The sequence below is a fragment of the Anas platyrhynchos genome, chromosome 3, assembly GCF_047663525.1.
Source record: "Anas platyrhynchos isolate ZD024472 breed Pekin duck chromosome 3, IASCAAS_PekinDuck_T2T, whole genome shotgun sequence".
In the NCBI taxonomy this organism is placed as follows: Eukaryota; Metazoa; Chordata; class Aves; order Anseriformes; family Anatidae; genus Anas; species Anas platyrhynchos.
In genome coordinates, this window is record NC_092589.1 from 4,603,412 (window position 1) to 4,618,375 (window position 14,964).

Genomic DNA, 14,964 nt, shown 5'->3' on the forward strand with positions numbered 1-14,964 from the left:
CTCCTCACAGTACAGAAACGAGGAACTCACATCTCTCACGAGATGCCCTAATGCACTAATGGAACTGGAGCATTATTAGAACACCGAAGCTGACACCTCAACAGCAGTACTACAAGAAATCATTCCTATCTTTCATCTTTTCCATCTTGATCCTTGAAAATCCAACAGCATATAGATCAACTCTGACAAATTAAACATGAACAAAGATAATCAGAAATTCTGTGGCATTAGTCTTGTGTCAGTGTTAACGTGATGCATGTCAAAGGTTTTTTGAGTTGTTAACTCACAGACACTACTGCTGAAAGCAATGTGACATTCCTTTACTTCCACCAAATTACCCCATATACCTCTCTCCCTCTCTCTGATGTGATTCAGATCTTCAACTGTCAAGACCAACTCAATGGCTGACACATGCCTTACATTTTACAGAAATTCCTGCTTTTTAGATAAAAGGTGTACCACTTGGGGCGAAAATGTTTCATTTCTGTTTCTTAAAATGGAGAGCATGTAACTCAGGGTGTGTGGAGGGTTCTTTGTGGGGTAGGACATGAATAGCAGGAAACAGTTTACTGAGAGGTTGTTTTTATTTTTTCTGGGGAAACTTGGGCCACATGTGCTCTGGGCTTGTATCTTTACTGCTGGAGAAAATTCACAGCTCAAGTATGTGATCCTCTGCTGGTGCATACAATCAACAACTGAAGTCCAAATGTCAACCTCAGGACAACCTGGTGCAACAAACAAATTTATGTCAATAATCTTCCATTTTCTCAAAATATTGTGGCCCCAGTCCCAACAGAACCCCCAAAACCCAAGGATTCTTTAACATCTTAAAGCAAAACTCTCAAACACGTTATGGTAAAAAGAACATTTTCAGTAGCTCTGAAGATCAACCCCTTGCTTTTGAGGATGGATAAAATTATGTTACTTAAATACAATGAAATACTACCACTATTAACCTCTGCCAATCATTTCAAATTAAACGCATAGCCTCAACAACTCACTCAGCTAGCAGAAGTTTCTAAGTGTATTTCTTTGGTTGCTTTACCGTTTTGTAAAGATTGTCACATTAGGCCATTATTCTTCAAACAACAGAGCTAAGTGTTCTTCGACACTCTCACTCAATAAATGCTAGCAATGACTAGTATGTATGACTGCTACTGGGAAAAGGTTGTTTCAAAATCTACTTGGAATAAAATCCTGTCCTCATCACCTTACAGTCAAAATGAAACTTCGCCTCTGTATTGCAGTTGTCTTTCTAACCATACTATGTAATTAAATTATTGTATTCCAGTAACACAGAAATATTAATAGGCTACCCACTAAAATGACCTACACGTTGAAACTTAGACGTTGAAGTCAGAGGCTGCTTGGTAAGAGGAGAATCCTTCAACATTTAAATTTACCAATGTTCCCTCACTTTCAATCACTGACTTTCATCTTTCAGATTCTGTTTGAACTGTCAATTTTGGACTTCAAAATACATAGAAGAGCCAAGAAGGGGCTTGACAGTTCACTTTTTGCATTGAACACCGTTACTGAAAGAACTGTGATGAGGTCCTTCAGCAGGAACTCCATCATTTAAAAATTAAACCCAACTCCCTTCCCAACACTGATAACCACGACTCATTCTCTCAAAGCCTCCAACTCTAAAACTCAGTAGTCTCCCTGATCCACACAACAGTATTTTAGATAATCTTCATTTAGTCAATACAATCCATCTTCTCAGAAAGGCACTTGAAGTACTAACTCCTTAACTTGTTCCTCTCAAAGCAGAAGTAACGTAGTATGATATTAGCTGTTATGTTTTCCATTATATATTGCTGATATAACGATTCATTGTCAGATTGCTGCAAGCCAGAAATAGATACATAGTGTTCCTACTAGCATTTTGAAATAACTAATGAGAAATACTAATAGAACATACAAATATTTTTCAAGCAGAGAGATAAAATCCTAAATTTTCATCACTGAATTTGTATTATTTGAAAATGAATACTTTTGAAAACTTGTTTACAGCTTGTTGCAACTAATTTATTACAATTTCAGTCAGTTATTTATATCAGTGTTAAATACTTGCTATTACTAAAGAAAAAACTATATCAACTGATTTTATTATTAATACTGAATAATTGTGCAATACCACTGAAATATGGTAAGACATGCTGTTGGGAATACAACAATATGCAAGGACGGAATTTTGAAAATAAATCAGTTCTAAAACTGACCTTTGTAAAAGATAGCTTTAAAAAACGTGTTTTTTTTCTTTTTAAGAACATAAGATTCTTGCGGCTACTGCGCTAGTTACACCGTACATATTTTTAAGGCAAGACGTGCCTGGAACTCTGAATTGCTTCTTTTATTAGGTGGAGATACTAAACTGCTTCAGTGGCAAATAGCCTAGCAAAATAGGGCAAATCTGTCTAGAAGTCAATAGGAAGCAGAGCAGTAAAAGATACCCTTAAGCAATTTTACATTTAAGAGCAACCTACTTATGACAAGATACATTAATTTCAATAGCAGTAAAAACAGACAAGAGCATCTATCCCAGTATCACATCAGTTGGGAACTACTGAATACAGAGAAAACTTGGGTGATTTTGAAGCATTACCAGTGCCATGAATTACAGATTGAGACCTCATATAATCAGGGATTATGTGTCTTTAATTTTTCATTGACCAAAATCTATTAGAAATGGGAATGTGATAGCTTAATGGCTTCATGCTTAAATCTATGCAGGCTGCAAACCAGTTGTGTCCTCTCTTGCCATCTGTTCCTTGACAGTGCTTAATCATTACGTCTAATATTATAATGGACCCTAACTTTAAATATATCATGGAATATATTTGTTACATACAGTGAAATGCTGAAACAAGCACTTTGGAAAATATTCTACACAAGTGTATAGATCGAAGGGAAATAAATATTGACTGCTACTCTATCCGAGTTACAGGGTACAGAAAGTAGCCCACTATTCAATTTACACATAATTGTTGCTTGCCTAATAAAGTTATATTGTTGACAAAGTCCCTTTAGTTAGGATAATGAGGCTTGCTTTTGCTCCATGCCAAATATTTCAATAATTATTGATATATTGTTTTGGATAGATTTCAAATAATAAAGCAGGACTGCTATCAGTAAGAAAATAATAAACATGTACAAACAGTGTTTCACAAAGGAATTTAGTCCAGCAGTGACCTTTTATTGTGAAAGTTAAGGTAAAATCTAGGACTTCACTGGAGAACAATTGATAATCTCATATTTGTTTTAAGCAGCACCAGACAAATCAGTACAACAAGGTGATGAAATTATCAGAAACACCTCTGCATAGAACAAAAGGAGCACTGGCCTTCAATGTACAGCCTGACCAGTCTTTAAAATGGTTATAGTCAAAGAATCGGTCCACAACAGCCACAGTACCAAAGAATGGGGCAGATTCAGAAGCACATTATTCAGTCGGTATCTGAAATGTTTGACCAGACACTTTCTAGAAACATTGGTACAAGATGGCATACTTCAAACTCCTCCTGCATCCATCAGTATGATCAATTTTTGCTGCTAAAGAGAATTTCCAGGCTAAGCCTAACTAAAAGATTAAGAAAAAAAAACAATAAAAACAAATCCTTTTCTATAGCTCTGGCACATGTTTAGCAGGATTTCTATATTCATGGAAACAACAAACAAAAATGGTTGATACAGAGTACTCCACCAAAGAATAATTCATGCCTCAGCCAGTGCCATAACTCAGACACTTCTTACTTGAAAAATAGATTAAAATAAATAGTATCTTCCCACCTGTTGGAGAGCATTATGCAAGCCATGCATATGCTGAGGCTGCAATGTATTGACAATAGTGACAGTGCAGACGTGACAATGACAAACAGAAAGCCACAGTGCAAGTGGCTGAAGAGACAGGGCACATACACTCTGGAGCTGCTCAGGTGTCCACTTTTGAATCTTGCTTAGGCACTGGATCTTTGTGCACTTATGTCCTAATTTGCAATAAGCGAGCACATGTTCTCATTTATACTAACCACTCATTCTCCTTTGCCTTTCTAGTGGGCGTTTATGACAACCCACCTCTTGTAAAGCATCTGCATTTCTACCTTGAGACAACATTTCTCAAGCAGCAATCGGTGCACAGTTACATTTTCATACAGCTCCCAGAAAACCTGCTCCAACATCTAAAGATTATTACAAATGCTGAGATACCCTTTACCACAACATGAGGTGCGTATCTCAGTTTAAGGATGCTTTGCTAACTCTGCACTTCGCAAAGTCTGACCATACACGCCAAAAAAATCAACAGCTGTGTCAAAGTTTTTTTTGCCTCATGCTAACTTGAGTTTTATGACGCAGGTCTAACATCAAAAGCCTTTTGGCCCTTGCACAAACCCCATTTCCTAGGCACATGTCCAACACCATAAACTATTAGGAGGCTGAAGCCCCTATGCTTGCTTACTTCAAAAAACACAACCTACAACAAATCAGTTGGCTGGGGGGGGGGGATCACAGGGAACAATTCTGCCAAGAACAAACACAGGGACTATTGAGCCTAGATGGCCAGCTCCCCTGCTTGCAGCCTTCGCTCTGCAGCACCCACCCAGGCTGAATACTTGCAGGTACCTGCATGGTGCCTATGCTCTGGCTGGTGCTCACAGCAGAGGAGCCATGAGTAGCGGTTTTATTTGCATGAAGAGGGATCCCCTCGCATCTCAATATTGCCAGGTTTACAAGTCAATGGAAGATGCACTACACTTGTGTGGCAACAAGCACTCCGTACTGTCTTCATTAAGACAATGTCACATCAAGACAATATGATATCATTCTGAACTGTTTCTCGATGAAGACTTAAGACAATTAAGAAAGGCCAAAAGAACAGCTAAAGACACTAAGATAAGATGGGGAAAGAGGGCATCTACCCAGTTACATAGCAAGTTAAATCAGAGGAAAAAAGGATGGCCAGCCCTCTAACATTTTGGTCGTTTACTGAAGAACAGGTAAGAAAAACAAACCTTAAGCCGAAGCAGTATCACTGTGTACCTGGGGATGAGTATAAAAGCTATTTACATTAGCCAACATTCTTCAACTCAGTGACAAAAGTCAAGCTTTTTGGGAAAAAAAAAGTATCAAGTAGAATCCCACTCAATCAATGTCTGTTCTCCTATTTGGTGTGCTTGAAAAAGTCACTCACAGAAAAAAAAAAAAAAAAAGAAAGCAAGTAGACTTATGCAAGTCTTATGGAAAATACTGGGTTTTGTATCCCTGCCCTTTCCATTAATAAGACAGGCACGTGGGTGAACAAGGTAGAGGTGAAAAATAGGAAATAAAACAGTTCACCTTTCACTTACTAAATACACACTTGCATAGCTGAATTAACATCTCCCCCAAATCATTTCTTAGCTTACAGAGCCAACAGCTGTCTTTATCATCACAAAATACAAAACGACTTTAGTACTGTTGTTTCAACTTGACCAGGAGATACACTCTTTTCTTACCACACTGAAAGGTACTATGTTTAAAAAGAGAAAAAAGCAGCTTTCAGCCAACAATGCAGAACAGTGCACCTAATTAGCAGGGTGAGCACCCCACCATAATCAATGGGACCACAGAGCAGATTGGGACCTGCCTGTGCTCCTCAGCCAGCAAAAGGTAAGCTGGCTTCCTCCACATTAAAACGTTGCACCGATGGAAAGGAAAATCTCCACAGTTCAGAGCATCCCAGAAGGCTTAATATTGTCACATAAAAGAAGCACTCCTGGGTATTAAACAGAAAAACTTGACATTGTTCAAGCAATCAGGTGAGAACAAGACAGCCAACAACCACAGGCCTCACAGTCAGACGTCACCTTAAGAAAGTGTGCCAAACCCAGTACAGAAAGAAACAGAAAATCCACAGGTCTGTCTCTCTCTCTAAATTCCTGCCAAAGCAGTTTGCCAACAACTCATTGTTTACCTTCCCATTGCTGACAGCCCACCAGTCTACAAGAAACAAATAAATCCGGGAGAAATGTACAAAAAAAAAAAAGCTACCTAAAATTAAAAATATGTTCCTATGCAAACAGAGTAACACTCACGTTTCCACCTACATTTGCAGACACTTTTTCTGAAATACAAGAGCTGTCAAATCCTCTAGAGCTGCTTATACCACAATGACTAAAGTTTTTCTTTTCCGTGATCTTTAGAAGTCATTTCACTGGCCTTCACACATGTGCAAGCCGCAGCTAAAAACTACTGCTTACAAAACATTGATAAAGGATTTGGCTCAGTATTTGTCAAACGCCTGGGATTCTGAACAGGAACATAAGCAAATATTGTTTGAAAAGGTAGTAAACCATACAACTTCTCCCTAGCTTCATCTTAAAAAACCCACTGTGACTACAGTTTTACTAGACTGCTCTAGTACTTGCACCGAACCACTTTCCAAACTAAACTAAACTAAACCAAAAAGGCAGCACAGGCAGCAAGAGCAGACAGACCTCTAAGAAGCAGCAAGGATGGAGATGGACACACCTGTGAAACAATTATCTGAGGATAACAAAGAGTCAAGTCTTGCTTTCTGCTTTTGAGAACTGTGATTTTTTGCCCTCTACAGGTCAACAATTTTTACTTCCTCTCAAATGAGTTCAAACTTTAAGATCTGTTTGATCTGATACGAATGAACAGCGTAACCAAACTACTTGACTTTGTGATTAAACTCTCAACATAACTGACCGTTAGAACATTGCCAATGTTCACACCCACAATAACCTGATGACAGCATCAAGATTAGTTGTGCATAAGCATGCGCTCACAGATATGGATCACAAGATGCAGCATGACTTGATACCAATCGTCAGAGGACATTAAAGTGAGAAAATATTTTTACAACCTACCTTGGAAAAAAAAAAAAAACAACAATGCTTGTAGCAAATGATCTTTGTGGACCTAACAGGCTTTCTACAATTTAAAATATTACCGTAAGAGAAAATAACTTAGGTAGGATTCGTAAGCAATACGCACATATCCTTGTCTTCTTTATCTGAAGCTAGAAAAACTCTTAAGAGATTTCTGTGTATCAAATTTGTATATAGTAGCTTTCCTCTTCTACCCTAACCAGCTTCCAACAGCACAGTAGTATATGCCTTGCTTTATTTGATAACAACATCATTATCAACATTAATTTCTCCTTTGGAAGACTTAGAAAAATGCTCATTTTACTTTCAATTTTGCTGAAGCTATAAATTCTCAAAAACAATTATTCAGTACTTCAAAATAGTCTGACCATAGGCTAACATCTCAGCACCCTGAGTATTTAACAAATGCAAGAAATGCTTATGTGAGCTCAGCCTAGTGAGCTGACACCAAAGCTACCTGAATACTGCAGTCTTAGTGACTAAAAAGTTTGTAAATTGTAAAGATAGTGCCACACAAAATTCAGTTAAATATTTTCACTTATAACAATATGACTTGGCTCTAGAATTCCCTTTATTATGACAAAGTACAATAAACCTTTCATAAGTAAAGTATTAACAATTAAATATACATATGTGAAGAATGTAGACCTTTAGTTGGCATAAACAACTCTGTTTTGGATAAACATCCAAACATACCTATCCTGAAGTAGAATCTTGGCCCAGATCTTCTGCAAAACTTTAATTGGTTTTAGTAGGGTAAACATTTAATCCAATGTATGCATCTAGATTATACAGAACTAAGTAAAAAAGAACAAAGTGCAGTTCCACATTCTGCCAAAGAAATTGGAGCATAGGAAATTTGTTTTGTCCTATTTTCCTCTCAAAAAAAAATATGGAAGACTATTTCCAAGCAATACAAGATCTTCACCTTTTCCCACAGTGACGTTCAGGCTGCCAGCTGACACACCTGAGCCCTTTGTACAGAATATTCTGAGATGAATTTGTACACAAGGCTCTTGCATATAAGGGCATTTCCAAATAAGTAAGTTACATTTGCTGTAAAGATTTTGTCCATGTCAGCAATCTCATTGCTTCAGCTGACTAACTGAAACGTGCTGCAAATTTTCAGTGCACATCAACAAATGTACAACCCCCCTACCAATTTAGATATAAATAGAGCGGTACACCAAGGACCTTACCCCTGTTAACCACCCAAATCTACAAGCTCAGCACACATATAAGGGCCTGTAAAAGAGGTGCATTCTTTTCATCTTAGCACATTAATATTAATATCCTTGCTAAGAAGCAAATCAGCACTAAGTATAACATTTGTCTACATTTTTATCACACATCAGCTAGCATGTGTATTTTTTTTTTTTTTTTTTTTTATCTGGCACACACAATACTCTATATATACAGCAAGTATCTTCCCAAGCTACCAGGAAATTACACCAGACATTTTTTTGCTCAAGGGTTCACTTAAGAAAAACAAAGATACCGCACAAACAAAAACTAGAGCAAATTTCTCCCTGCAGCTTAAAATACGATAAGATTCTGTAAGAAACCTAAGTGGATTCTGTCCCCCAGACAGAAAAGGAAGCACATTTCTGAGCATATCCAAATGCACAACACAGATTCAGAGGTTCAGTGAAGAGCAAGAAACAATACAAGCTGCTTATGGGTTCATCCTTTGCTATTTCCCAATCCAGAAATACATCAGAAAACTTTTGCTTTTTCTTCAGAGCCAATGGGAAAGCAGACTAATGGAGTTTAGGTCAAGCAGTAGCCTTGCTTTCAATTCAACGCCTTAACACCAATTACTCCAATGAAACAAAGGGGGAGCATTTTGTAAACACTGCTTAGTAACAACCGCCTAAGCAGCATGCAAATTCAGGCCATGCCTCTTTGCAGCATCTTAAGGTATAAATATAGAACTCTTTAAAACAAACAAACAGAGGCTTCCACATAGCTATTACCAAATAATCTCTGACCACTGAAGTCATGTGCTCTAACAAAGCAGCATTCTGAAAAATGTCTTGATCCCCAAATAATTACCACATAGGGAAAAGTGGTACAGTATGAAAGACGCAGCAGGCAAAAGACTTGTACTTAGTTTAGGAAAAAAAGAGCAGGAAACAAAAAATAAGAGGAATATATGAAAGAACACGAAGATTTAAAAAAAAAAAAACACTCTCCCTAACAGAAGAAACAAATGAGGGAAGTCTAGAAGTAAGCTTCTCAAATTTAGCATAGGATTAGGATGTGCTTGATTTAGCAACCAATTTGTCAGTTAGCTAGATTAGTTTTCAGAAGAAAGATTGGAGCACAGAGATGCTCCTCAAGGGCTTGCGGTGCACAGATCCCAACCAAGCCATGGAACCAAAAGCAACGCAGCCTTGCCAGGGAAAGACGGCAGCTGATCAGCCCAGGTAAGACATTTCTAGCTAACCTAAAACTTTGGGATTTATTGCTGCTATGCTACCATCAAATGCAGCAACACCGTAGGGCAGTTCAATGTGTTGTGGCAACCTGGGCAAACTGAACTTTCTGGTACAAACACTCGAGCAAAACAAGCTGTGTATTGCCTTTCCTTACAACACAGGGAGCAACAACAGTGGCAGCAAAGAAGAGATAAAAAGCAAAGTCAGCCCAGCAACCAGAAATACTTCAGGCAGCCACAGCTGGAAGCAGAAAGTTCACACAGCTCAGTGGTGGCTGCTGCCACAGGTGAACAATGCCTCCATGAACCACCTGGCCAACAACCCAGAACCACTGAACCACTGCTGCCAGTGCTGACATGAAGATGCCTTCCTCTGGCACAAAGACAATTCACTGCATGATCCTGTGACTTCGAGCTAAAGCCAACTCCGCCTTGTGCAAGGACAGTTCTACCCAGCAGTGCCACACTGCGCTCCGTGCCTGCACCCTCTCCGTTAGCTCGCTTGGCATCTCTGCCCTGAAGCCTTCACAAAACAGCTTTAACTGAACTATGTTACAGAAGGAGACAGTGTGTCAGCATACTCTTACTTACCTTTCCGGCAATAAATGAGATAAAATATACACCCAGAAAGCTCTTACTAACTTAGTAACGTTATTTTTGTACAGTGCTTTGAAACAGCATGCAGAACGTGAGTGAAATGAGAAGTACTCTGAAAGTACAACTGGAAAGCCATGGTGAATATAAGCTGTTTTACTGCCAGAACGTTTTCAATGCTGAAACAAGTTATTCTGATCCTAGATGTTTCAAGTGAGAATGCTATTTACAAAACACATAGACAGACTCAGCTTTTATCCCCCAGCCTCAGCTACTGGGGAGGCTAAGAATGGGGTAAGAAGTCCAACACAAAAAGAAATAAGGAGCCATAATCAAAGAACAGCACTGAAGACAACCCATGAGGAAGAGAGCAGAGAAGCAGCCACATACATGCAGACAAAGATTAGACCAATTGCTTCCTAAGCTTCAAAATACTGCAAATGACAAGAGCAAACCACTGCACAAAAATAAATTGGAGGAGACAGGATGAAGGAAAGTGGACCTGAAGTGTGGAAAAGGATACAAACAAATTAAGAACCTGTAAAACAGAGACATTATCAAAGGTCAAACACTTAAAGGATTCCACATCCGATCCATACTTTTTCTCCCCTTTACCTATCAAAAGCCCAGGCACCACAGAAGCCCAGGTATCAGCCCACGTTCACTTCATTCACACAATTCAAAGCTCACTGCTGGCAGGTATTTAAGTCTAAAATTAACCATCATTACACTATAAAAACCTTCAATTTTTCAGTAATCTAAAGACTTCAATTCCAACAATCTTAACCATGGTGCACATTCTATCAAAGCATTTACTGAACAATTTGCTTCTCTACAAAAGCCCCGAGTGTTATAGATTCTGATTTCCTTACGACATATTTTGGGCCCTACCTCTAAGCCTACCAAGAGCCACTTTTAAGAGCAAAAGCTCTCTCAATTGCCAGTGACATCTATCTGCATCTGTGGAAGCCTGACAGAGCAAGTCTCAAAACGTGATTCAAACCCATTCACTTGAAGAAAGCAAGAACGGTACAGACTTGTTAGTATTTAACATTTTTCTAAAATATCGTATGCTTGCATTTTTGCTGCCAAACTCACCAATTTAATTTTCCCTAAAATGTTTTCCACCTCCCTGCCCAGCCAGAGCCTGCTGAAGCTGCCTCTTCCTCTTTGGTCTTCACAAGAAAGAGTTAATTGGCTTGAAGTGCACGTTCCTGCACTCTTTCACAGAGCCAGGCAGCTGGCTGAAGCACTAGAGATGGAGGCCAGTTCTCAGCAAAAGATATAGGCAAGCCAGAGCTATGGGCTGGCAAGCTCAACTGTTTGGAAAAAAAAAAAAAAAAAAGCACAACTAAAGACTGAGAGCTCAGAAAAAGAGTCAATGAAGCAGTCTACACATTCAAGGCACACACCACCAGAGCAGTGGAAGAAAACTGTCAGTCGGTCCACCTGGAAAATTTGATGGGTGTGGAAAGCCTGCATGGGGATCCAGCCACTGAAAAACAGGGTCTGAACAGTAAAATGGAGGAAGACAGGAGAAAAATAAAACACTTCGTCCTTTGATGTAGTTTTCAGCATTTTTTGATGCAATGACTAGTATAGGTAGCATCAATGAATATACAGTCAATCGAGACAGCTATGAATGGAACATGGAGAAGAAAGCAGACAGGTCTCTAGGCAGTGAATCAAATCAACTCAGATCCAGTTTGGTTCTACACATTACCCATTCTGCACGTGGTATTTGTCCAATAGTTGCTTTGAAACATTCATTTCCACCAATACAAAGTACAGTAAAATAAAACCATTGAAACTCAAGCACATTTCCAAGTCTTCATTACATAACCAAATATTAATTGTGGTGCTAAATGTAATAAAAGTCCCAATCCTCTAATTACTTGCAGCTGGGCACTTTTATTCAAAGGAACTGGTAAGACCCTTGTCAGTTTGGGAACCACAATTTGTACAAGACTTTTATGAAACTCATGCATTTCTCACATAATCCTATTAGAACTCAGTTAACTATCAGAGAACAAGCCCTATCAGAAATGAAAACAAAGAATACTCAGAAAATTATATATATATATATATGTTTTTAAGAACAACTTCGTCTTCTTGGATCAGAGGAGCATATATATATAGATAATAGTATTAAGACCAAAAAAATAAGATCTTGTTAGTCAGATTCTGAAAAAGCATCTCCAGGACAACTAAGTATTACTTTACTGCGATTGCACCCAGACATGCAACAGGTGACTAATCTGGGGAACTATAGTGGTTTTAGTAGCATACACAATAAACATTATTCAAGTACCTGGGTATTTTGTAATATTAGAAGCATTTTGATATAGCATTTTGAAGTACAGTAAAGGCATAAAGCAGTCTCGGTGTGCTCCTCCATTTCTCTGCCGTATCAGAACCCCATTACAGTGATCTGGCTCCTGATTTCTTCCCAAAAAGCCTAACTCCTTTCTGTACCAAAGAATACGAGAATGAAGGCTCAGATTTAGAAAGACAGATGGGTTTCTATCCATGTATCAGATACTGACTGATCCAAGCAGAAGGTAGGTAACTGAACACTTCTGAAGAACTGGACTTAAATTTGAACAGGAAATGAGAGACATTCTCTCGAGTTAGGAGCCAATATTCAAAGATTGGAACTACCCTTAATTAAAAAAAAAAAAAGGAAAGAAAGAAAGAAAAAAAAAGAAAAAAAAGAAAAACAGAAAACAAATAAAGAAAAGCACATGCCCTTTAGCGTCTCCAGTAAAGGAAGAGCTCTTCAGACCAAATCAGAAACCAAAAGGAATCTGCAATTTTCACGTATACTAAAACATCCAACAAGTCAACAACAAAAAACATACAGGGAATGTGCTAAGTTAGTTTTCCCCTTTCTGATGTATTATGTACTAATAAAGTTAATCCTGATTTAAAGAATCACCTATCCCAGTACCACTACCCTGCAACCACTCCAGCACTGGCATCTATTTCCTTGGTCTGAACCCTTACAATTGTTGAAAATAAATTTGGTCTAGACAAGCACAAGGAAAATAAATGCCATACTAACAAACTGTCACTTGTAGCTGATGGAAGGCATGATTAACTCTTTTTAAACAGAACAAAAAAATCTCTAACTAATGAAATCACTGTTTTGATTGTATAATTTTAAAAAACATACCTAATCCAATATTAACACTCACAGTTCTATGACACAACTTTTGCTTTTTCCAATATTAGGCAGAAATAAAATATGTATTGAAGTATAAGGACAGCGGGACCACAACACTCCTAACAGCCTCCACTTGCTCATGCTTTTAACTCCCTTTAAAGCATCCAATGCTGCAATGGCTTTCCAAGCATAGGAACCAACCTACAACAGCAACACAAGTTCTTCCTGACAGATGCTCACTAGCAGTTATCCTGACATCAACACATTAGCATCCTCATGTTTCTCAAAAGTAACGGAAATAATAAGCACCATACAACACAACACTCGTAAAAAGTAACTTCCACATATTTATTTCTACACATGACACTCCTGGTGACTTCTGCAAGAGCAACACTTTATTCCTCTAGAATGTCTATGTGTGCCATAGCTCCTATCTACAGATCTCTTGTTCTAATGTGAAGTAAGTCATTGAAACCTTAAAAAAAAAAAAAAGAAAAATATTTTGCTTTTGAAGTCACATGATACATGTTCTGCCACATTTCCTCAACATATGTTGGTTAAGACTGAAAGAAAAAAGAGAAATACTAATAAAATGGAAAATACTGAAAATTTGCAATATTAATGATCAGTTGAGGATCAATCTTTCAAAAGTTTTTACAAATGAAGATACATTTTTAACATGTGGCTCTTCAAAGTGAATGGGACTGGAAGTTAACACAGGTTTCCATTGTGACTTCACCAGAGTGTGCCTGCAAAACATGACACACTTTTTCCTCTTTCAATCCTGGCAAACCAAACCAAAACAAACAACCCCCCTAAAATACGAATACAGTTCTAGAAGCTTCAGCTCTACATAGAAATCAATCGTAACACATTTCAACGCCCTCCAACAATGCATTTAAAAATGCACCTTCCGGTATAGTTGCATGTTTATAAAATGCATTTTGTTTGTTCGACAGTCCTTTTACATGCATCCCTAATTTAAGGCAGTTTGTAACGGTTCTGATTACAGAAGTACTTTAGATTTACATTTCCCCTATGTAAACAACAACAACCAGAAACACAGACACACAACTCCTCCCAAGTAAACTACAGTCATCAGAGTGTGTTGTCAAAGATGCACAAAACCAAATTCAATGCAGAGTGCCTCAAGTGTGGGAATGTTTCTGCTCTACAGCTTTCCATTTTACATACATATAATACCACATATATATATGAACCAGATTATATATTCTTAACATGGTAAAAAATTGCTGAGAAAGCTTAATTTCAAGATTATATTCCTCAAAATCACCTTATCCCAGTACTAAACTTTCCTTCAGCTTTCAGCTCTCATACATCTTTACTGAACAGAAGCTCTGCAAGCTCAATGCACGGTCATAATTTACAAGCTATTTAACTTATATATAATCCAAGAAAAAGTAACTTGTAGCATAAAAATAGAATGCTTCAGTGAATGCATCACTTACAATTCTTAATTATAATGTGCTGGAAATACAATCCAGTTCCAGTATTTTTTTTTTCTGAAAGTTTGATTCCACCACCATGTTTTCAGATGTCACAGAAGTCAGTACTTTTAATTTTAGCTGCACAGAAGTAGGTGACAAAGAAAACACTGCTTTCAAAAGAATGAGAATTCAAAATTATATGTAGTTGAGTTGATTTTTTTTGCACAGATTAGTTATGCAATTTGAATACCACCAGCAAAAGCTTTTAAAGTACTTAACATGAGTAAAAACTGTAACTGGAGTAAAAGGATGCCCATCAATGAGCAGTGTTTTGATGAACAGCTGTCACCACAAGCTGCTCATGCAGAGTTGTATCTATCTAGTCACCCATAAGCCTGCATTTTTTCATACCTATGCAAGCAA

The 14,964-nt window shown here is 37.9% G+C and overlaps 1 protein-coding gene across 21 annotated transcripts in view; it reads right to left on the reverse strand.

The window, feature by feature from the left end:
* Window positions 1-14,964, reverse strand: part of CCDC88A (coiled-coil domain containing 88A) — a 78,692-nt gene that overhangs the window by 61,568 nt on the left and 2,160 nt on the right. The window lies entirely within an intron of this gene.